The sequence below is a fragment of the Hylobates moloch genome, unplaced genomic scaffold, assembly GCF_009828535.3.
Source record: "Hylobates moloch isolate HMO894 unplaced genomic scaffold, HMol_V3 SCAFFOLD_53, whole genome shotgun sequence".
In the NCBI taxonomy this organism is placed as follows: Eukaryota; Metazoa; Chordata; class Mammalia; order Primates; family Hylobatidae; genus Hylobates; species Hylobates moloch.
In genome coordinates, this window is record NW_026652328.1 from 523,093 (window position 1) to 547,337 (window position 24,245).

At 43.0% G+C, this 24,245-nt stretch overlaps 1 protein-coding gene across 3 annotated transcripts in view; it reads left to right on the forward strand.

Moving 5' to 3' along the window:
• Positions 1 to 4,169: 4,169 nt before the first annotated feature.
• Positions 4,170 to 24,245, forward strand: part of LOC116463691 (calcium uptake protein 1, mitochondrial) — a 262,265-nt gene continuing 242,189 nt past the window's right edge. For 2 of the 3 annotated variants that reach the window (XM_058434806.1, XM_032146908.2), the window contains exon 1: positions 4,170 to 4,262. The gene's annotated coding sequence lies outside the window, so the exon portion shown is untranslated. Of the gene's footprint in view, positions 4,284 to 24,245 lie in introns of all 3 variants that reach the window. The other variant, XM_058434807.1, reaches the window with a different exon arrangement.

Here is a 24,245-nt window from a genome sequence, read left to right on the forward strand (position 1 = left end):
AAGTTGCCCAAGGGCAGGAATCGAGCTTATAAATTTTTACAAGCCCAGCACTAGTTGTGAGCATTACATATATTAATAGTAGGCATTCAATATATGTCTGTGAAAGAATTTTGACTTCAGATTTTATTGGTCACCAGAGGAGTCTTATTATTAGTTTGTACAGGAGATATAAACCTTCATTAGTGATATCATACATTTATGTGACTCAGAACACATTGCATAGCATCCTGAAAAACAATATTGAATTGATGGACAGATTTCTAATGTAGAATATAACCGTGTTTGGTTATGACCTTGAATTCTGCTAACTTACTCTATACTCTTGGAAATGAAGAAAGAGCTAGATGCGGTGGCTCACGCCTGTAATCCAAGCCTTATGGGAGGCTGAGGCAGGTGGATCACGAGGTCAGGAGTTCGAGACCAGCCTGGCCAAAATGGTGAAACCCTGTCTCTACTAAAAATACAAAAATTAGCTGGGAGCAGTAGCGGGCACCTATAATCCAAGCTACTCAGCAGGCTGAGGCAGGAGAATCACTTGAACCTGGGAGGTAGAGGTTGCAGTGAGCCGAGATTGTGCCACTGCATTCTAGCCTGGGTGACACAGCAAGACTCCGTCTCAAAAAAAAAAAAAAAAAAAAAGAGAAATGAAGAACGAATACTCACATCTTATATTTATTTGTATAAGATTGGCCTAGTCTGTAAATTGTCTCTGTCTTGTTCTCCTTTCCATTAAATGTTCTACTTGATGCCAAAATGACTAGACAAAATATACAATAGTATTTAACATTTGTATGGTTTAAAACAGTGGTTCTCAAAGTGTGGTCAAAGACTACTCAGGGTTTCCTGAAACCCTTTCTAGTAATCTGTAAGGTCAAGACTGTTTTCTTACTAATACACTGTTATTTGCCTTACCGCTCTAATTCTTTCTTGAGTATATGATAGAGTTTGCCAGAGGCTACATGATGTGTAAGAGTGCAAACATTTAATGCAGAAAAGATACAAGAATCTGTCTTCTATTAAGCCAGACATTAAAGAAATTTGCAGCCGGGCACAGTGGCTCATGCCTGTAATCCCAGTACTTTGGGAGGCCGAAGTGGGTGGATCACGAGGTCAGGGGTTTGAGACCGGCCTGATCAACATGGTGAAACCCCGTCTCTACCTAAAAATACAAAAAAATTAGCCAGGCGTGGTGGCATGCGCCTGTAATCCCAGCTACACAGGAGGCTGAGGCAGGAGAATCACTTGAAACTGGGAAGCAGAGGTTGCAGTGAGCCGAGATCGTGCCACTGCACTCCAGCCTGGGCAACAGAGTGAGACTCTGTCTCAAAAAAAAAAAAAAAAAAAAGAAAGAAAGAAATTTGCAATAATGTAAAACCATGCTACTCTGTTTTTTTGAAGTTGTTTTTCTCAAGAATACATTATTTATGTCAACATATAATGGATCTATTATTTTTAAATGACTAAGTACACATTAAAATAATTTCAATTTTAATTTTCTTTCTTTTCTTTTTCTTTTTTTTTTTTTGAGACCGAGTCTTGCTTTGTCACTCAGGCCCAGGCTGGAGTGCGGTGGCGTGATCCTGGTTCACTGCAACCTCTGTCTCCTGGATTCAAGCGATTCTCCTACCTCAGCCTCCTGAGTAGCTGGGATTACAGGTGTGTGCCACCACGCTGGGCTAATTTTTGTATTTTTAGTAGAGACAGGGTTTCACCATGTTGGCCAGGCTGGTCTGAAACTCATGACCTCAGGTGATCTGCTGCCTCTGCCTCCCAAAGTGCTGGGATTACAGGCATGAGCCACTGTACCCGGCCTCAATTTTAATTCCTCATATGCTAAATTAAAAAAAGTTTATAGAGACAGGTTCTTGCTCTGTTGCACAGGCTGGAGTGCAGTGGCATGATCATAGCTCACTGTAGCCTCGAAGTCCTGGCCTCATGTGATCCTCCCATCTCAGCCTCTCAAAATGCTGAGATTATAGGTATTAGCCTCTGCCTGGCCGAATATGGTAAATATCGATAGGTATAACGCACATAAATAAAAGTTATTTTGAGTCCTCAATAATTTTTAAGTGTATAGGGGTCCTAAGACCAAAACGTTTGAGAAACAATGATTTATGTTTTTAAATGTTATTTAATAGCTAGTTTGATGATTAGTTTTATATACACAAATGTTGCCTAAAATTAGAATTGAATTTCAGCAAATCTTTTTTTTTTCTGTTTTTTTTGAGATGGAGTCTCGCTCTGTCGCCCAGGCTGGAGTGCACTGGCATGATCTCGGCTCACTCTAAGCTCTGCCTCCCGGGTTCCCGCCATTCTCCTGTCTCAGTCTCCCGAGTAGCTGGGACTACAGGCGCCCACCACCACGCCCGGCTAATTTTTTGTATTTTTAGTAGAGATGGGGTTTCACTGTGTTAGCCAGGATGGTCTCGATCTCCTGACGTCGTGATCCGCCCGCCTCAGCCTTCCAAAGTGCTGGGATTACAGGCGTGAGCCACCGTGCCCGGCTTGAATTACATCATTTAAGAGTAGAAGCCTCAGAGGCCTTAGGTCAGGTCTATGTCCCGCTACTGCATGTACTGCATTATCTAGGGGTGTTAGCCCGCTTCCCTACCTGCAAATGAATAAAACAGTATCCACCCTAGAGTGGTTGTAGACAAACACTGGGTTGTATGTAAAGCGCTAGCACAGCGCCATGAACACAGTCATTTATTGTACTTACGTTAGTTGGGTCTGAGAAGAAATGGAGAAAACAGAGTTGATTCTGCTTACTTCACAATTTACCCCAGGGATGGTTTTGTTGGCTTTGTTTCAATGGTTGTTGCCTTTTCCACAGCTCTGCTACGTAAATTCTTGAAAAAAAAATTATTTGAAAACTTCTCTGGGACCGGCGCGGTGGCTCGCACTTGTTAATCCCAGCACTTTGGGAAGCCGAGACGGGAGGAGTTTGAGACCAGCCTGGCCAACATGGCGAAACCCCGTCTCTACTAAAAATACAAAAATTAGCCGGGCGTGGTGGGACGCGCCTGTAATCTCAGCTACTCGGGAGGCTGAGGCATAAGAATCACTTGAACCTGGGAGGAGGAGGTTGCAGTGAGCATCACTGCACTCCATCCTGGGTGACGGCGAGAGACTCTGTCTCAAAACAAACGAACAACCAACCAACCAACGCGCCCCTGAACCCCCCCCCCCCCCGCAAATTCTCTGGTATTATAGTCATATTTCCATCCTATTTCCACAGCAGGGGTGAGGATCCTTTCCTATCCCATTTTTCTGATAAAAACACCTTCTTCAGCCGGGCGCAGTGGCTCACGCCTGTAATCCTCGCACTTTGGGAGGCCGAGGTGGGCGGATCACCTGAGGTCGGGCGTTCGAGACCAGCCTGACCAACATGGAAAAACCCCGTCTGTACTAAAAAAACAAATTAGTAGGGCGTGGTGGCGCATGCCTGTAATCCCAGCTACTCGAGAGGCTGAGGCAGGAGAATCGCTTGAACTTGGGAGGCAGAGATTGCAGAGAGCTGAGATCGCTCCATTGCACTCCAGCCTGGGCATCAAGAGTGAAACTCTATCTCAAAACAAACAAACAAACAAACAAACAAAAAACACATTCTTCAAGGGAAAACTTTTTTTTAGTGGCTTCTAGAGACTATAAACTCTGCAATAATATTAGTCTGCAAATAAAACACCTGAAAAACCCATCCAGTAGAGGAAGTGGTGAAGGTTTCTAAATCCAAAAAAGGCTCAAGGTTATGAAACAGGAACATTTAATCTCTGATAAAACCTAAACGGAGTTGGAAAGAAACAATTTCCAGCGCACTGTAGTCCAGTTTTCTTTTCACGAACTCCTTTTTGCTTAGCCAACACGAAAACGGGTACCGACAAGGTGTTACAAGCCACAATAAATTTCTCAACAGATTCCTATGACCCTTGTGGAGGGGAAAAAAAACAGAAGAAATGCCCGAGAGCTTCTGGGAGCGCTCCAGCTTTCCCGCCTAAACGCTGAGGGGAGTAAGGGTGAGTGACGGGGCTAGGGCGGGGCCGGAGGCTGGGGCGTGGCGCGTTGATTTCCTCGCCCCTCCCCATTCCTTTTCCTCTGTGCCCCTCCCACACGCCTGTCGCCACGATCCCGACAGGCCCAGCGGCTAGGAGAGTCACGTGAGAGTGGGCGGAGGGGGTGGAGGTTTGTCTCCGCTGTTTCATCTCTATGGCTGTCAGAGGTGGGCGGCTTTGACCGAGAAGCTGCTGGAGCTCGTGTTTGGACGCGTGAGTCTCGGACTCTGGAGGGTATGAGGAGACAGCAATTTAGGGAAGGCGAAGGGGAAGGGGGTTGGCGAGACAGCCTTAGGGAACTGGGCTCCGAGGCTGGCCGTTTGTCCGCCCCGGGCATCCGGCTACTTCTCGCGTCTGGCGGGATACCTGTCTCTCCCTGATGCGCTCAGCTTTTGGTGATGAGAGGAGTCCGTAGTCTTGCTTGCCTCCCGTCCTCCACTTTCCTTCACCCCAACCCATCCCTTCTCCCGTCCCGGGAGAACTTCTCCCAGTGCCGGGTTCCCAACTTGGCGCCGACGCCCCCCTCCTCACAGGCGACTGGGACACTCTGGTAGCCTTGACTGGCTCTCCTGGAATTTGTGATGTGGTTGGAAGTGGGTGCGGGAGTTCACAGATGGATTTCTAATACGGGGAAATATTAACCACTGAATCGAAATAACTGGAAAATCAGTGAGGACTCAAAGGAGCAATACAAAGTGCGGGCTACTCGGACTGTTCAGTTTTTATCTTTCCCAGCGCCTTTCCGTTTTCATTACGTTCTCCCTGTTTTCTTTTCACCGTCCCATTCTGGCCGGCCATAGGCTGTTTTGAGAAAGAGCTAGATGTTATTGACTCTATGTGAATGTTGGGAGAACAGTTTAAAACAAACAGTAAAATATTTTGTTCTCCCTGTGGTACCTTAGAAACGCCCATTTTCTTCCTATTTATCAATAAATGTTTCTATCGCACTTGTTTGGGTGGCTTCTTTGATACGCCTTTGTTTATATTAGAACATCACTTTGGGGCACGTAGGGAAGTGATCGAGCAGTATAAGAAAGGAGTTTGCGTTTCATTAGGTGAAACAAGTTCGGTGTTGATAGCTGTAGGAGAGTTTAGGTTTCATTGGACCATATGACAAATAATAAACGTCAGCATCTTGAGACAAAGGTGTTGGCCAGAATGACCCACCTACTGTGTTTCTGGTGTGGACCAGGTAATGACCTTTTTGAATATTGCCTTATCCTAAAAACTTTAGAACCCATTGCCACTTGTCTGTAAGAAGGTGGCTTTTGCCTCAAGCTACTCTTTGTCCCCACCGTTGGTTTGTCCCTGATTGTCTCTTCCACTTAAGAACATCACTCTGGCTACCTAATATATCAAGCAAGTGTCTCTGACATCTTCTGAGTGTCCTTACTGAGAGTCATAAAACATAATATTAACAAAAAGTGAATATTCTGGAGTGGCTTGTGTGCCTGGGGAGAAAGGGAAAGAATGATAGAAACTAATAAAGGCTAATAAATGCAAGAGAACAAAAGTGTTTATTGCTGTCTTCCTTTATATTTACTATATTCAGTAGATTGTTTACATTCCTAAGAAGTGCATCTTGAGACTAACTTTCCTGTATTTAAGAATAAAACAGGCTGGGTGTGGGGTCCCAGGCCCATAATCCCAGCACTTTGGGAGGCCAGGTGGATCCCTTGAATCCAGGAGTTTGAGACCAGCCTGGGCAACATGGCAAGACCATCTCTACAAAACACAAAAATTATCTGGGTGCATGCCTGTAGTCCTGGCTACTTGGGAGGCTGAGACAGAAGAATGGCTTGAGCCCTTGAGGTTGAGGCTGCAGTGAGCGGTGATCGTACCATTGCACTCCAGCTTGGGCGACAGAGCGATACCCTGTCTCTTAAAACAACAACAAAAGAATAAAACGATATGAAATTTCTCCATAATGCAATATTATGCAAAATAATTATAACTGAAATATTTAACTGACCAACTCCTTCAGATCTTACGCTATTCGGAGTTATGGGACTAATATAATTGATAAAGCTTTTTTGAACCCAATTTTGCCACTTTCAGTCTTTAAAGTTAGCTTTATCTCTTGAGCCATTTTTACAATGGCTGCAGCACTTGCTGAACATTAACCATTTTTTCCATATACAGTTGTTTAATGTATCCCTTTTAAAATGAGAACCAGTTTTTAATTAATTAATTAAATGGAGATGGGGTTCAGCCATTTTGGCAAGGCCGGTGCTTTTGTTGGGGGGTGGGGACGGAGTCTCACTCTGTTGCCCAGGCTGGAGTGCAGTGGTGTGATCTCGGCTCACTGCAACCTCCGCCTCCTGGGTTCAAGCAATTCTCCTGCCTCACCCTCCCGAGTAGCTGGGACTACAGGCGCGGCAACACATCCGGCTAATTTTTGTATTTTTAGTAGAGATGGGGTTTTACATGATGGCCAGGCTAGTCTCGAACTCCTGACCTCAGGTGATCCACCTGCCTCAGCCTCCCAAAGTGCTGGGATTACAGGCCTGAGCCACCACACCTGGCCTGCCCAGGCTAGTCTTGAACTCCCAGACTCAAGCGATCCTCCTGTCTTGGCCTCCCAAAGTGCTGGGATTACAGGTACAAGCCACCATGCCTAGCCACTAGAACCAGTTTTTTTAAAAAGGTTTACTCAACCGTTTTTTCCACTCATATTTTCTTTTTTTCTTTTCTTTCTTTCTTCTCCCTCTTTCTCCCTCCCCTCCCCTTCCCTTTTATTTTCTTGTCTTTTTTTTGAGATGGAGTCTTGCTCTGCCTTTCTTGTCTTTTTGACAGAGTTTCACTCTGGTTGCCCAGGCTACAGTGCAATGGCGCGATTTTGGCTCACTGCAACCTCTGCCTCCGGGGTTCAAGCGATTCTCCTGCCTCATCCTCGCAAGTAGCTGGGATTACAGGAGTGTGCCACCACGCCCGGCTAATTTTTGTATTGTTAGTAGAGATGGGGTTTTACTATGTTGGCCAGGCTGGTCTCGAACCCCTGACCTCAAGTGATCTGCCCGCCTCAGCCTCCCAAAGTGCTGGGATTAGAGGTGTTTACATTATGGAAAATACAATATTGAAAGTCAAAGTCCTAATTTATCTTTTCTCTTACTACCAGGTAACCACTAGTTCCCTTTGCATATTTGGGATTCAGTGTGGAAAAGTAATTAAGGCTCTGGAGTCAGATTCCCCGGGAAAGATTGCAATACCAGCACTAGGCTTACTTCCTTCAACCTCAGAAACCCAAGAAGAAAGAGAACTTCCCTTTCTCGATAGTTCTAGTGCACCACTGTATGGTAGTTTCATTGACCTAACTTGGGTCTTTGCCCATCCTAGAGGCAGTCCCTGTGGCCAGAGTGATGGAATGCTTTGTGTGGCTAGGCTTGGAATTTGTCCCCAGCCTGGAGTGGGGAGGAGAGGGATATAGTTTGAAGCCATTTGAATTAAGGTGGGTGACAGTTCCTAAAGAAAAATTGAGGTGATACTTTCTGGAGAAGAGAGATTGGTTGCTGGACAGGCAGAAACAACAGATGTTCACTAAAATAATTTTCATGGTTTTTTTTTTTCAATTAAGAGAACTTGGGGCCAGGCGCGGTGGCTCACGCCTATAATCCCAGCACTTTGGGAGGCTGAGGCTGGCAGATCATGAGGTCGGGAGATTGAGACCATCCTGGCTAACATGGTGAAACCCCGTCTCTACTGAAAAAAAAAAAAAAAAGCCGGGCGTGGTGGCAGGCACCTGCAGTCCTAGCTACTCCGGGGAGGCTGAGGCAGGAGAATGGCATGAACCCCGGAGGCGGAGCTTGCAGTGAGCCGAGATCATGCCGCTGCACTCCAGCCTGGGTGACAGAGCAAGACTCTGGCTCAAAAAGTAAATAAATAAATAAATAAATAAGAGAACTTGGTTTCCTTTTGTAATATAAAAAATTGTATTTACAGTTTATGTGTTGATTTTTTCTGTTTTTAATGCCTATTATTATAATAACTTAAAGAACTTGAAAAAATTTAAACTCTTCCAGTGTGTGTATCTGTACTGTTATTACATGTTTAGTACCTCTGCTCTGGAATATTCAGGTTTTATAACTTTAAATATATTATGTATTGGCCAGCTTGTTAAAATAAATTCTTGATATTTTTATTACTGTGGGTGAACTTGATTAGTAACTGCAGTTAATAAATAGTAAATAAAAATGTTTTAAATATTTAAATACATGTTGCAGATATGATTAAATGCTTGGTTCTTTTCATTATTTTATGTTTAAAAATCTGTTAGTATAGAAACCACCTTATTTTTTTATTATTATTTTTTGAGACGGAGTTTTACACTTGTCGTCCAGGCTGGAGTGCAATGGCGCGTTCTTGGCTCACTGCAACCTCCGCCTCTTGGGTTCAAGCAATTCTCCTGCCTCAGCCTCCCGAGTAGCTGGGATTACAGGCACCTACCACCACGGCTGGCTATTTTTTTTTTGTATTTTAAGTAGAGATGGGGTTTTACCATGTTGGCCAGGCTGGTCTTGAACTCCTGACCTCGGGTGATCTGCCAGCCAAAGTACTGGGATTACAGGCGTGAGCCACTGCGCCCATCCAAAACCACTTTATTTTGGACGTGTTATGTAAAATAAATTACCATAATTATAACTAATTGCTGTTACTGGGTGTTAACTTTAAAATTATAGTTAACACTAGTTTTGTATCTTTATGCCTTATTCTGATGGTTTATCATTAAAACAATTTTTTTTTTCTCTAGAAACAGGGTCTCACTATGTTGCTCAGGCTGGTCTCAATCTCCTGGGTTCAAGCATTCCGCCTGCCTTGGCCTCCCAAAATATAGGGATTATAGGCATGAGCCACCATGCCTGGCCAGTCATGCTTTAAGAGCACGACAGAGTGGATACCTGTAGATAAGATACCTGTGGGTAAAACAGGTAACAGAATGTTAGTTGAAAAAACAAAAAAAGGTAGCTGTGGAATTGGACAACTGTGAGAAGTGATTGACATTAAATATAATAACCTGTCGTTGAAAAGTTAAATATTGCCACATCGTGGGAGAGGTGTTTTAGTTCTGTTTATGAGGCAAGAAATGGCTAGAAGTAGACTCATCTATTTTTCCCCAAACTAACAGGGTGATCAATTTTTTGCAGATCATAAATGTTTCCTAGACTAATATTAAGTTCAAGATGGGTTTTACTATGAGAAAAGTAAAACTTTAGTGTAATATTTGAAAAAGATATCCTCAACAGTTAAGGATACAAATAATCCTTGCATTTCTCTTCAAAGTGATTTAATGTTGCTTATTTAAAACTTGAAGTGCTTGGCCAGGTGCAGTGGCTCATGCCTGTAATCCCAGTACTTTGGGAAGCTGAGGCGGGAGAATCACTTGAGGTCAGGAGTTCGAAACCAGTCTGGGCAACATGGTGAAACCCTGTCTCTACTAAAAATACAAAAAATTAGGCAGGCATGGTGGCACACTCCTGTAATCCCAGCTGCTTGGGAGGCTGAGGCATGAGAATTGCCTGAACCCGGGAGGCGGAGGTTGCAGTGAGCCGAGATGGCACCACTGTCCACCAGCCTGGGCAACAGAGTGAGACTCCATCTCAAAAACAACAAAAACTTAAAGTGCCTATTCTAATAACCTTGCTTGGACAGTTAATTTGGATTTGGTGTCTGTTATAAGCAAAATTTATAATTTAGAATTTGCTTTTTAAAATTTGTTCTATGAGTATGGGAATTAGCAAGCTTTTTTTTTTCCTTTTTTTAAAAAAAAGTAAACATGAGTACTTTGCCTACCATCCTAAGAAGATTGAGTCAGCACTGTAATACAGCACAAAAGGGTATTAGAATCTAGCTCTAATGTATCCTTCTCCCCTTTTTACTCATTTTCCCATGTTCTAGTCAGAATGAGACACTTTTTGTTCCCCGTGTTCGCCATGTCTTTTTGTGTCTTTATGCCTTTACATAGGCTATTTGTTGTTCTTGGAATGCCTCTCCACCATTCTGCCATCTCCCAACTGGTGAGCTGCTGTTCATCGTTAAGCTAGATTAATGAATTATTGTTCAGTATGTAGAACCTCCCTCTACCCTCAGGTGGTTATTTTCCTTGTTGGTTCTCATAATTTATCTGTTTAAAGTAGTCTTCTTATTTTGTGGAGCAATTGTATGTATTGTCTGTTAGATTGAGTGATTCTTGATGCCAGAAACTGGGTCTTATTCATCATCATATCCTGAGTACATAACAGAGTCTTTGTCAAATATATAAGCTCAGAGCATGTTTGGTGAATAAATGAGTAAGTAAGATATTTCATCTGCTTTATTTATTTATTTATTTATTTGAGACAGAGTCTTGCCCTGTTGCCCAGGCTGGAGTGCAGTGGCACATTCTCGGCTCACTGCAAACCCCGCCTCCTGGGTTCACACCATTCTCCTGCCTCAGCCTCCTGAGTAGCTGGGACTACAGGTGCCTGCCACCACGCCCGGCTAATTTTTTTGTATTTTTAGTAGAGACAGGGTTTCACCGTGTTAGCCAAGATGGTCTCGATCTCCTGACCTTGTGATCTGCCTGCCTGAGCCTCCCAAAGTGCTAGGATTACAGGTGTGAGCCACTGGGCCTGGCTAATATTTCATTCGTTTTAAAAGTCAGAATAGAAAAAGGATATAATCCAACAAAGTAAGTCTGTACTTTGTAACCTTTATCAGTCTGATATATTTAGAGAATTTATCTGGACACATCTAGAAAATTCCATCCACATATTCTACCACATATCAACAAACAGGTTTCTAATATGTATCGAGACACTGAAAGGAGAGATGAAAATATGTTCTATTCTTCACGGACCTTACAGCCTAGTGGGGGAAAACAGACAAATGAACCCATAATTACAATTTAAATTTAAGCTCATTAAAAATAAAATAAAAAATTCAGTTTCTCTTAGTTTTACCAGACATATTTCAGATGCCCAGTACTCACATATGGGTAGTGGCTATTGTATTGAACAGCACAGATACAAAATATTTCTGTCATCGCAACATGTTCTACTTGACAAGAGCTGTGATGGAACATTATAATTAAACGAATCTGCATTCTCTAGTTTGAGATGGTAGTTAATTTCATTTCGACCAAGTTTCTTGTGCTTTTTCAATTAAAATTCACTTTTAGATTTGAAAGTTGTATTTCTTAAAATTTTAGGCAGATTTTATTGTAATATATTTCAAATAAAATAGCATTATTATTTTTTTCAGGTCTTTGACCTGTAATAGCATTTAAATTAAGCAATCTTAGAATTTGATTTTCAATTTAAGCATTGATATTATCTGATATTTTATGCTAATAAGTCGTGAGATGGTATTGAAGCATAATGGTTAAGTGCAATGCCATTGGGAGCCAGGGGCAGTAGCACACACCTGTAGTGTCAGCTATTCTGGAGGCTGAGGTGGGAGAATTGCTTGACCCCAGGAATTCAAGACCAGCCTGGGCCACATAGTGAGACCTCATTTCAAAAAAATAGTAAAGATACACAATTATTTTTAGAAAACAATGTGTTTGTGATCAGAGAAACCTGCCCCTGCCATGCTATAACCTTAGGCAAACTGGTAGTTGTGTTTTTTTTTTTTTTTTTTGAGACGGAGTCTGGCTCTGTTGACCAGGCTGGAGTGCAGCGGTGTGATCTCGACTCACTGCAGCCTCCACCTCCCAGGCTCAAGCGATTCTCCTGCCTCAGCCTCCCTAGTAGCTGGGATTACAGGCATGCGCCACCACTCCTGGCTAATTTTTGTATTTTTGGTAGAGATGGAGTTTTACCATGTTGGCCAGGCTGGTCTCTAACTCCTGACCTCAAGTGATCTGCCCACCTTGGCCTCCCAAAGTGCAAGGATTACAGGCTTGAGCCACTGCGGCCAGCCTAGGCAAACTTTTTAACAGATTCGAGCTTTGCTGGTTTTTTGTTGTTGTTTTGAGTTGGGGTCTCGTGCTGTCACCCAGGCTGGAGTGCAGTAGTGTGACCACAGCTTACTGTACCTTCAAACTCCTGGGCTCAAGCAATCCTTCCATGTCAACCTCCTGAGTAGCTAGGACTATAGGTGTGTGCCACCACACTTGGCTAATTTTTAACTTTTTTGTAGAGACACAGTCTTGATATGTTGCACAGGCTGGTTTCAAACTCCTGGCCTTAAGTGACCCTGCCGCCTCGGCCTCCCAAAGTTCTGGGATTGTATTTTTAGTAGAGACAGGTTTTCTACATTACAGGTGTCAGCCCCCATGCCCAGCAAGCTTTGGTGTTCTTATCAGTGAAATGGGAGTAATAATATTTACCCCAAAGGATTACTGAGGATTAAATAAGGTAATGGATATCAGGTACTTAGCATAGTACCCCTCACAGAGTAGTGTTTATTGAATGCTAGGATTAAAAAGAATTTAAACTATCAGTTGTTCAATTTTTTTTAAATTGAGGAAATTGGAGTATGGACTGGTGTTAGATCATACTAAGGAATGGTTAAATTTGTTGAGTATAACTGACACGATTATGTGGGAAAGAAGTCCATATTTTTGGAGAGACATACAAAAATATATAGCAGTGAAATGATATAATATTTGAGTTGCCTTAAAATAATTCAGAGAAAGAGATGAATAAAAGGGACAAAAAAAATTGGTCTTCCATTTCTGGTGAAGAAGTAGTAACAGGGACTAGGTTTACCTTCCTGCCTGAAACAGCTAAAAAAGCAGACAAAAATGTGTAAAACAGTGGTTGTCTAGATTTTGAACATTGTGCAGCAAAGGAGAGTAATCCCTGAAAGATAGAAATGAGATGAGGTATATGATTGCTCTGGCTTGCTGCCTAGACAGTTTTCCAGCTGCAGAACAGGGACAGGGAACCCAGGCAGAGCACAATAGTTTCCCTTAATTGAGGGAGTCTGGGGAGGCCAAAGTATCTGGAGTTTGCAGGGCAGAAAACTGGAGATAGCTGCAGAGAGGGAGAACTTCAGAGAACTGCAGAGGATCCCTCTCAAGTATTCTGCTGAGAACCAATCAGTGGATATATGTAAGGAAACTTTCTGAGGCTAGGAAGATAGTCACTTGAAAAGATCAGATAAAACAATGCTTGCCGAATTAGGAATAGTGGTTTTTTTTTTTTCAGCAACCAGAGTGGAAACCATCCTTACAGGTCATTACATTATGTAGTCTTTTTTTTTTGAGACGGAATTTCGCTCTTGTTGCCCAGGCTGGAGTGCAATGGTGTGACCTCGGCTCACCGCAACCTCTGCCTCCCAGGTTCAAGTGATTCTCCTGCCTCAGCCTCCCAAGTAGCTGGGATTACAGGCACGCACCACCACGCCTGGCTAATTTTGTATTTTTAGTAGAGATGGGGTTTCTGTGTAGAGTCTCTTAAGGGTTTTGCCCTAACAGTGGGTAAATTAGCCTTGAACTAAATGCATCTCCAGTCCAGGCTGACAAAGATTAAAAGCAAGACCTGAAAGGGCCAAAACTGTTCCCTACTAATTTAATCATGGCCCAGAAGAAAGCTCAAAAATAGTTTTAGGAATACAAGAAAGCACACAAGGTGAAATTCACAATGTCTGGCATCCAATCAGAAATTACTAGGCATGCAAAGAAGTAGGAAAATGTGACTCATACTGATGAGAAAAAAATTAGAAACCAAAACAGAAGTGACACAGATGATAGAATTAGTAAAGAGGGATTTAAAACAGGTTTTATAAGCATATTCCATATGCTCAAGAAACTAGAAGAAAGATTGAACATTTTTTTTTTTTTTTGAGATGGAGTCTCGCTCTGTCGCCCAGGCTGGAGTGCAGTGGCACAGTTTCGGCTCACTGCAAGCTCCGCCTCCTGGGTTCATGCCATTCTCCTGTCTCAGCCTTCCAAGTAGCTGGGACTACAGGTGCACGCTGCACACCCGGGTAATTTTTTGTATTTTTAGTAGAGACAGGATTTCACCATGTTAGCCAGGATGGTCTCGATCTCCTGAGCTTGTGATCCGCCCTCCTCAGCCTCCCAAAGTGCTGGGATTACAGGCGTGAGCCACCGTGCCTGGCTAAGACTGAACATGTTAAATAGAGACATGGAAGGTATAAAAAGACTCAAATTGAACTTTCAGAGATGGAAACTATAATGTCTGAGATGAAAAATACATTTAATGGGATTAATGGCAGGTTAGACATCAGAGAAAAAAGCCTAAGCCCAGACTCATGAAATATAGAAAATAATCTATGCAGAATTCTTGCCAAAAATACTTAATTTGACTGTGATCTAACCTTTAGATGTAACTTCCAGTTTACAGGGAAAAAAAGGAATAGAGAAAGATTTAATACCACAGCACAGTGTGCCGTGGTGCTGTTGCTCACACCTGTAATCCCAGCACTTTGGGAGGCCAAGGCGGGAAGATTGCTTGAGGTCAGGAGTTCAAGACTAGCCTGGCCAAAGTGGTGAAACCCTGTCTCTACTAAAAATACAAAAATTAGCTGGGCATGGTGGCACATGCCTGTAATCCCAATTTCTGGGGAGGCTGAGGCACAAGTATCACTTGAGCCCAGGAGGCAGAGGTTGCAGTGAGCCAAGATCATGCCACTGCACTCTAGCCTGGGCGACAGAGTGAGACTCCATCTCAAACAAACAAACAAACAAACAAAAAACAAAACCACACCACAAGGAAGCAATCAGACAAATCCACAGTGTGAAAAATGCTGCAATATATTTGCCCTTTTCAGAAATTAGGGTTGTGCTGTGATTGTACAACATGGTGAGTGTATATGCCACTGAATTGTATGCTTAAAAGTGGTCAAAATGGTCAATTTTCTGTTATGTGTATTTTAGCACAGCTTAAATATTTACCATTTTAATAATTTCTAAGTGTACAGTGGCATTAAGTACATTCACATTGTTACGCAACAATCACTAGCATTCATTTCCAAAACTACTTCCCAAACTGAAACCCCATACTCGTTAAATGCTCATTCCTCATTTCCCTCTCCCTGAAACCTCTGGCATCCATCATTCTACTTTCTTTCTCTATGATTTGACTATGCTAGGTGCCTCATGTAAGTGAAATCACAAAATATTTGTCTTTTTTGGATTGGCTTGTTTCCCTTAGCCTAGTATTCTTCAGGTTCATCCATGTCGTAGCATATGCTAGAATTTCCTTACTTTTGAAGGTGAAATGGCATGATGAAATTTTGCCATGATTAAGAAAAAAGAAAGGCTGAATAATATTCCTTGTATGTATGTGTCACATTTTATCTATTCATCCATCAGTGGACACTTGGGTTGTTTCCACCATTTGGCTATTGTGCACAATGCTGCTTTGAGCATGGCTGTACAAATATCTATTCAGGTCCCTCCTTTAAATTCCTTTGGAAATATACCTAGAAGTGGAATTGCTGGATCATATGGTAATTCTATGTTTAATTTTTTGAGGAGCTGCCATACTTTTTCTATAGTGCCTGCACTATTTTATATTCCTATCAGCAGTGTTCAAGGGTTTCAGTTTCTACACATCCTTGTCAACACTTGCTTTTTTTTTTTAAATTTAAATAATAGCCATTTGAATGAGTATGGGTACATTTTATATTATGCATTTTTTTGTTTTGTTTTGTTTTTTTTTGGGGGGGGGACAGAGTTTTGTTCTTGTTGCCCAGGCTGGAGTGCAATGGCGTAATCTCGGCTCACTGCAACCTCTGCCTCCTGGTTCAAGCAATTCACCTGCCTCAGCCTCCTAAATAGCTGGGACAGGCGCCCACCACCACGCCCAGCTAATTTTTTTGTATTTTTAGTTGAGACAGGGTTTCGCCACGTTGGCCAGGCTGGTCTTGAACTCATGACCTCAGGTGATCCCCCCACCTCAGCCTCCCAAAGTGCTGGGATTACAGGTGTGAGCCACTGCACCCAGCCTATTATGTATATTTTAACACAACAAAAACTAGAGTTGTAAGGGGAGAAAAAGGTTATGTATGAGGAACTCTTCTACATTAAGAGAGACTGTCTAGAGAAAACCAAAGATAATGTGTCATATTTGTATGGATCCTGGTTTGAAAAATCAGCTGTAAATTTTGGGGAAGTTTATATGTGTTATAGTATTAGAAGATATTAGGTAATTATTATTTGAATAAATTTGATAATGTAGTTATGTAGGAGAAAATATTATAGTTGTGTAGGAGAATATTAAAATATGTAGGGGTATAGCCAGGTGTGGTGGCTCATGCTCATAATCCCAGAGCTTTAGGAAGCTGAGGTGGGAGGATTGCTTGAGGCCAGGAGTTGGAGACCAGCCTGGACAACATAGTGGGACCATGGCTCTACAAAAAATAAAAAAAAATTAGCCAGGCATGGTGGCACATCCCTGTAGTTCCTAGCTACTCGGGAGGCTGACACAGGAGGACTACTTAAACCTAGGCGTTTGAGGCTGCAGAGTGCTATGATCATGCCACTGCACTACAGCATGGGTGACAGAGCAAAACCCTGTCTCTAAAAACAAAAAATTAGGGATAAAGTGTTTCTCCTAATGATGTCTGTAATTTACTTTGAAATGATTCAACATAAAAAATAGTTTGATGACTAGCTATATAGATAAATAGATGAAGCAAGTATATCAAAATGTTAATTGTTGAATTTAAGTAATGCACATAGGGTGTTAATAGTAGTCTGAAATTTCCTGCATGTTTGAAAGTTTTAAAATAAGCTATAAAGGTTTGATGTTAATTTTTTTTCTGAAAAAGAGGCCATTTAAACAACTTGCTTTTTATTTTTATAAATAATTACTTTTAATCTTTAATATTTCTAGTTTTTCTTTATATTATGGATTTTGTCTTATAGATACTGCATCTTTTCTCTCTCTCTTTTTTATTCTTTGTATGTCATTTGTATGCATTTTAGGAAGTGAATTGTGTGTTGTCTTCACCAGTGGAGTATGCATTCTTCATATATATATCCCAACTTTTTTTTTTTGAGACAGGGTCTCACTCTGTCACGCAGGCTAGAGTACAATGGTGCAATCATAGTTCACTGCAGCTTCAAACTCCTAGGCTCAAAGGGTCCTCCTGCCTCAGCCTCCTGAACAGCTACGACTACATGCATGTGCCACCTTGCCTGGCTAATTTTTTAAAATTGTTTTTTGTGAGACAGGGTCTTGCTATCTTGCCCAGGGTGGTTAGGAACTTCTGGCCTCAAGTGATCCTCCTGCCTCAGCCACCCAAAGCTCTGGGATTATAGGCATGAGCCACTAAGCCTGGCTATATTCCAACCTTTTGAAGGAGCAATTTGACTGTCAAAGCCTTGGCATGACTCCCATTACTCTTTTAGCCTAGAGGTTTTAATTTCATGCTCTACAGGAAAATGGCTTCTAACTCATTAATAATTTCCTTTTCGACTGCATGTTGTCTTTAGGCTCAGATTAAAGTCTGGTCAGCTCCTGAAATACTTTGTGTACTGTGTTAAGGTTCACGAAGTGTCATTTTTTTTTGGTTAAGAAAATAGATGGCAGACTCTAGTGCTACTGTGGGAAATCTGGAGTTCTACTATAAGAAATTAAACATTTTAGCCTAATGAGTCTGGGATTTTATTTATTTCTTTAAGCCTGTTTACTAGTTGATTTTCCCAATATTAAGCACATACACAGATTTCTTTCTGTAGTGTAGTTTGATAGGAAGACAATTAGGAAAGGAGTTACCAAATCTGGTTTCAGTTTCCAGTGTCGCTATTATCTAGCTTTGTGATTTTTTTTTTTTTTTTTTTTTTTTTTTTTTTTTGGTTGGTTAGTTTTTAAGAGATAAGGTCTCACTGTGTTGCTCAGGCAGGAGTGCAGTGGCTATTCACAGTCACTGTGTAGCACTGTAGCTTCAAACTCCTGGCCTCAAGCGATCCATCTGCCTCATTTTCCCAAGCAGCCGAGACTATAGGGACACACCGCAGTGCCCAGATAGCTTTGTGACAGTGATGGAGCTGCTTATCACCTCCCTGGCCTGTTCCCTCTCATACTGAAATTTTGAAAAATGTTAAGGTCTCTTTCAGCTCTAATATTCTAGTATATTACTCTTTTAGTCTTTTATTCTCAGTATTTGAGAGTATTGGGGCAGACCATGTACCTGTCATCAAAACTGGGTTTTTTTCTTTCTTTCTTTTCACTTTTATCTTAATTCTTAACGCAGGACTTTCTTTTTAGGGTTTTCTTTTTCTTTTTTTTTGAGATAGAGTCACTGCAGTCTTTGCTACCTGGGTTCAAGCAATTCTCCTGCCTCAGCCTCCCGAGTAGCTGGGATTACAGGCACGCACCACCACACCCAGCTAATTTTTTTATTTTTAGTAGAGACAGGATTTCGCCATGTTGGCCAGGCTGGTCTCCAACTCCTGACCTCAGGTGATCCGCCCGCCTCGGCCTCCCAAAGTACTGGGATTACAGATGTGAGCAACTGCGCCTGGCCTTTTTTTTTTTTTTTTTTTTTTTTTGAGAGGGAGTCTCGCTCTGTCGCCCAGGCTGGAGTGCAGTGGCACGATCTCGGCTCACTGCAAGCTCTGCCTCCTGGGTTCCCACCATTCTCCTGCCTCAGTCTCTCAAGTAGCTGGGACTACAGGCGCCCGCCACCATGCCCGGCTAATTTTTTGTATTTTTAGTAGAGACGGGGTTTCACCGTGTTAGCCAGGATGGTCTCGATCTCCTGACCTCGTGATCCTCCCACCTCGGCCTCCCAAAGTGCTGGGATTACAGGCGTGAGCCACCGCGCCCGGCCTTGTTTTTTTTTAAACAACAAAAATCTTAGTATTTTAATCCAGTTACTTGCCTACTTTTTTGTGGCAGCAGGAAGTTTTTCTTTGTACTGATAAATATATTTATTACAGTTTTTCCTTTGGCTAGTAAAGTAGAAATACAAGGTAAAGTAATGTATCATGTTGTATTACATAGTCTCCACTTGCCCCTCTGTATTCACCCTGTAACCTTCTCCACTCAGCTTTATGCTCCAAGAGGCTGCCTTTTGTAAACTACATCCATAAACTCTTTTCCTTTTGTTATCCAATAGGGTTTGGCAAAGACAGAAGGTGGGAGGACAGTGATGCCTGGGTGTGTATTTCCCTGGCTCCCTCCTTGTCGGTTGGTAATAATTGTATTCCTCTGCTGAAGGCCACACAGCTTCTGTCAGCTGTTTCCCAAAGCTGTAGCTACAGTTGACTGAGTTCTGGTAATTCCAGTACTACCTTCCTTGGCCCACTAAGGCCCACTATCTTCCCACTGTTTCTTATGTTCAGAGTGCTTTACTATCTCTTGTTGGTTTTTGTTAACTCTGCTTGTGTCTTTGCAAACAGTCTTTTTAGTAAATTCTCTCTAATTACACCATCCTTGGCAGTTTTTGTCTCTTAAAATTTTAAATCTCAGATAAATGATGAATCAGTTGCCATATTCCACATAATTTGGACTAGATATATTTTTTCTTTAAAAAAAGTGTCAAAATATATATAACATAAAATTTACTTTTTTAACTGCTTTTTTTTTTTTGGAGGGTATGTCACTCTGTCACTTATGCTGGAGTACAGTGGTGTGATCATAGCTCACTGTAGCCTCAAACTCCTGGACTCAAGTGATACCCCTGCCTCAGCTTCTCGAGTAGCTGGGACTACAGGTGTGTACCACCATGCCAAACCAATTTTTAAAAAATTTTTGTAGGGATGGGGTCTCGCTGTGTTGCCCAAGCTGGTCTTTTTTCTTTTTCTTTTCTTTTTTTTTTTTCTTAGATGGAGTCTCGCTCTGTCGCCTAGGCTGGAGTGCAGTGGTGCGATCTTGGCTCACTGCAACCTCCGCCCCTCCAGGTTTAAGCAATTCTCTGCCTCAGCCTCTGGAGTAGCTAGGAATACAGGCGCACACCACCACACCCAGCTAATTTTTTGTATTTTTAGTAGAGACGGGGTTTCACCATCTTAGCCAGGCTGGTCTTGAACTCCTGACCTTGTGATCCACCTGCCTAGGCCTCCCAAAGTGCTGGGATTACAGGCGTGAGCCACCGCGCCCGGCCACCTTTTTTTTTTTTTGAGACGGAGTCTGGCTCTGTTGCCCAGGCTGGAGTGCAGTGGTGCGATCTCGGCTCACTGCAAGCTCCGCCTCCCGGGTTCAGGCCATTCTCCTGCCTCAGCCTCCCGAGTAGCTGGGACTACAGGCGCCCGCCACCATGCCCGGCTAATTTTTTGTATTTTTAGTAGAGACAGGGTTTCACCGTGTTAGCCAGGATGGTCTCGATCTCCTGACCTCGTGATCCGCCCGCCTCAGCCTCCCAAAGTGCTGAGATTACAGGAGTGAGCCACCGCACCTGGCCTTCAAGCTGGTATTAAACTCCTGGCCTCAAGTGATCCTTCCCATCTTGGTCTCCCAAAGGGCGGGGATTACAGATGTGCGCTATCATGCCTGGCATGACCACTTTTTAATATGTACTTCATTGTCATTAAGTACATTCAGCGTGTCATGCAGCCATTGCCACTATCCATTTTCAGAACTTTGTCATCTTCTCAAACAGAACCTCTGAACCCATTAAACAATAACTTCCTATTTTCCTTCTTCCAAGCTCTTGGTAACCATTAGTCTACTTTCTGTCTCTGAACTTTTACTATTTTAGGTACCTCATATAAGTGGAATCATATGGTATTTGCTCTTTTGAATCTATCCATATTGTAGCATATGCCAGAATTTCCTTACTTTTAAATGGCTGAATAATATTCCATTGTGTATACATACTGTTAAAACACTTAACACAAATTAAATTTAACAGAGCTTAATTGAGCAAAGAATGATTTGTGAATTGGCCAGCCCTCAGAACCAGAATGGATTCAGAGCAACTCTGGGGCTGCTTCATGGTCAGGTAACATTGATAGAGAGAAAACAGGAGTGAGGTCCAGAAATGGCTGAATTGGTTACAGCTAGGAGTTTGCCTTATTTGAACTTGGTTTGAACAGTTGGGTGCCTGTGGTTGGATGAGACTTGGGTACTTGTTACAAGAGTAGGTGTATTTATACATCGTTAGGTTACAGCTAAGTATGGAGAAACATTTAGGCCAATCTTAAAATATGTACGGAGGCAGCTTTAGGCCAAACTTAGTTCGACTAACAATAGCTGCATTATTTTACATTCCCATCAACAATGCACAAAGGTCCCAATTTCTCCACATTTTCTCTGGAAAATATTCTAGTTTTTTGATAATAGTTACTCTGTTTTGGGTGTGAGTAATACCTCATTATGGTTTTAATTGGTTTTGATTTGCTTTTACCTAATGACTGATGATGTTGAGCATCTTTTCATGTGCTTATGGGCCATTTGTACATCTTTGGAGAAATGTCTATTCAAGTCCTTTCCTCATTTTTTGACAAGTATTCAAATGGTATTTAGATTAGACAAAAAGAAGCATTTCGGCCAGGAGAGGTGGCTCACACCTGTGATCCCAGCACTTCGGGCTGCCGAGATGGGTGGATCACTTGAGGCTAGGAGTTTGAGACCAGCCTGGCCAACATGGCAAAACTTTGTCTCTACTAAAAAAAGTACAAAAATTAGCGGGGCTTGGTGGCACATGCCTGTAATCCCAGCTACTCGGGAGGCGGAAGCAGGAGAATCGCTTGAATCCAGGAGGTGGAGGTTGCAGTGAGCTGAGATCACACCACTGCACTTCAGCTTGGGTGACACAGTGGACACCCTGTCTCAAAAAAAAACCAAAAAAAACCCCAAAAAGTTTATTTGATTAGAACAGTATAAAGGAAAAAACAATCTGCATAAGAAAAACAAAATTTTCTTCCTCTCTTTTTTTTTTTTTTTTGAGACAGAGTCTCGCTGTCGCCCCCGCTGGAGTGCAGTGGCGCGATCTCGGCTCACTGCAGGCTCTGCCCCCCAGGGTTCACGCCATTCTCCAGCCTCAGCCTCCCCAGTAGCTGGGACTACAGGCGCCCGCCATCTTGCCTGGCTAATTTTTTGTATTTTTAGTAGAGACGGGGTTTCACTGTGTTAGCCAGGATGGTCTCAATCTCCTGACCTCGTGATCCACCCGCCTCGGCCTCCCAAAGTGCTGGGATTACAGGCGTGAGCCACCGTGCCCGGCCACAAATTTTCTTCCTCTCTTTACTCTCACTCATAACACGCAGTCAGTCAGCACTTCACTGCCTACACCAGATGTGTGGATTGTTTCCCACACTAACCAATATCTGATACTAGTTGAATGTCCTACAATTCAGTTCAGTTCTGGTACTAACTAGAGTTAGTGTAGACCCCCCCACAGGTTAATGGTTAGGTCTCACTAAACTGTTCCCCCTTAGATGCTAATCACGTGCAGTAGGCTCCCAAGTTACCCAGTTCTGTCCAACCTCACTGCGAATTGGAGGTTCCCACAACCTCCTTCTTGGGTTTGGTCATTTGCTACAGCAGCTCACAGGACTCAAGAAAGCACTTGACTTACTATAACTTGCTTATCTTTTTTTTTTTTTTTTTTTTGAGACGGAGTTTTGCTCTTGTTGCCCAGGTTGGAGTGCAATGGTACGATCTTGGCTCACCTCAACCTCTGCCTCCCAGGTTCAAGCGATTCCCCTGCCTCAGCCTCTTGAGGAGCTGAGACTACAGGCGCACCACCACGCCCACATAATTTTTTGTATTTTAGTAGAGACGGGGTTTCACCATGTTGGCCAGGATGGTCTCGATCTCCTGACCTCGTGATCCACCCGCCTTGGCCTCCCAAAGTGGTGGGATTACAGGTGTGAGCCACTGCGCCCAGCTCCCTTTTTTTTTTTTTTGAAACAGAGTTTCACTCTTGTTGCCCAGGCTGGAGTGTAATGGTGCGATCTCGGCTCATTCCAACCTCCGCCTACCGGGTTCAAGCTATTCCCATGCCTCAGTCACCCGAGTAGCTGGGATTACAGGCTTGAGTAATGACGCCTGGCTAATTTTTGTATTTTTAGAAGAAACAGGGTTTCACCATGTTGGCCAGGCTGGTCTTGAACTCCTGACCTCCTGTGATCCGCCCGCCTTGGCCTCCCAAACTATTGGGATTACAGGCGTGAGCCACCGTGACCGGCCTATAACTTGCGTATCCTAAAAGGATAAAACTAAGAAACAGCCAGATGTAAGAGTTGCATAGGGCAAGGTATAGGGGAAGGGACCTGCCAGGCTCCTTATGCCTTCATGAGTTCACCAGCCTGGAAGCTGTTGGAATGGTCCTTTTAGGTTTTTATGGAGACTTCATTATGTAGGCATGATTGATTAAGTCGTTGGCAAGGATAATGTGCTCAATCTTCAGTCTCCCTCCTTTCCCTGGAGGCCAGGGCTGAAATCCCACCCAGACTGAAAGTACCAACTTTCTAATCACATGGTTGGTTGCACAGGAAACCAGCCCTCTCATCTTGGGATTATTTAGAAGCCCCCAACCCCACCATCAGTCATCTCATTAGGATAGAAAAAGACACATCACTTCAGAGGTTTCAAAGGTCTTAGGTGCTGCCAGGAAATGGGATGAAGACCAACATATATATTTCTTATTATATATATATATATATATTTTTTTTTTTTGCACACAAAAACAATAAACATTTTCTAAAAATACATACAAACAAAAAGATGCATATCAGACATATTAGGAAGGTTGCACATGGGAAGTCGGGGAATAGAAATGGGGGGTGGGAGTTAAAATAAATGTGAGAGGGACTTTATATGGATCAGTGATAATAACTCAATCCTCAATTTGACAAAGAAGAGGGAGAAGGAAGAGGAAGAAAAAGAAAGTGGGATAAAGGATCAGAAAGGGAGGAAAATAGAAAAAATTAGAGTATGACTCCAGGGTAGACCTGTTTTGTTGTCACTGAGTTGGTTGGTTGGTTTGTCTGTTGTATTTTTCATGTTTCACCATGTTGGCCAGACTGGTCTCGAACTCCTAGCCCGAAGTGATCAACCCGCCTCGCCCCCCAGAGTGCCGGGACCACAGGCGTGAGCCACCACGTCCAGCCCCCACATTGCTTCTGGCCTCCGTGGTAGACCTCCGAGACGGAGCGGCCGGGCAGAGGTGCTCCTCACTTCTTCCCAGACATGGGGCGGCCGGGCAGAGGCGCTCCTCACTTCCCAGACGGGGCGGCCAGGCAGAGACGCTCCTCACTTCTTCCCAGACGATAGGTGGCTGGGCAGAGGCGCTCCTCACTTCCCAGACGATGGGTGGCCGGGCAGAGGCGCTCCTCACTTCCCAGACGATGGG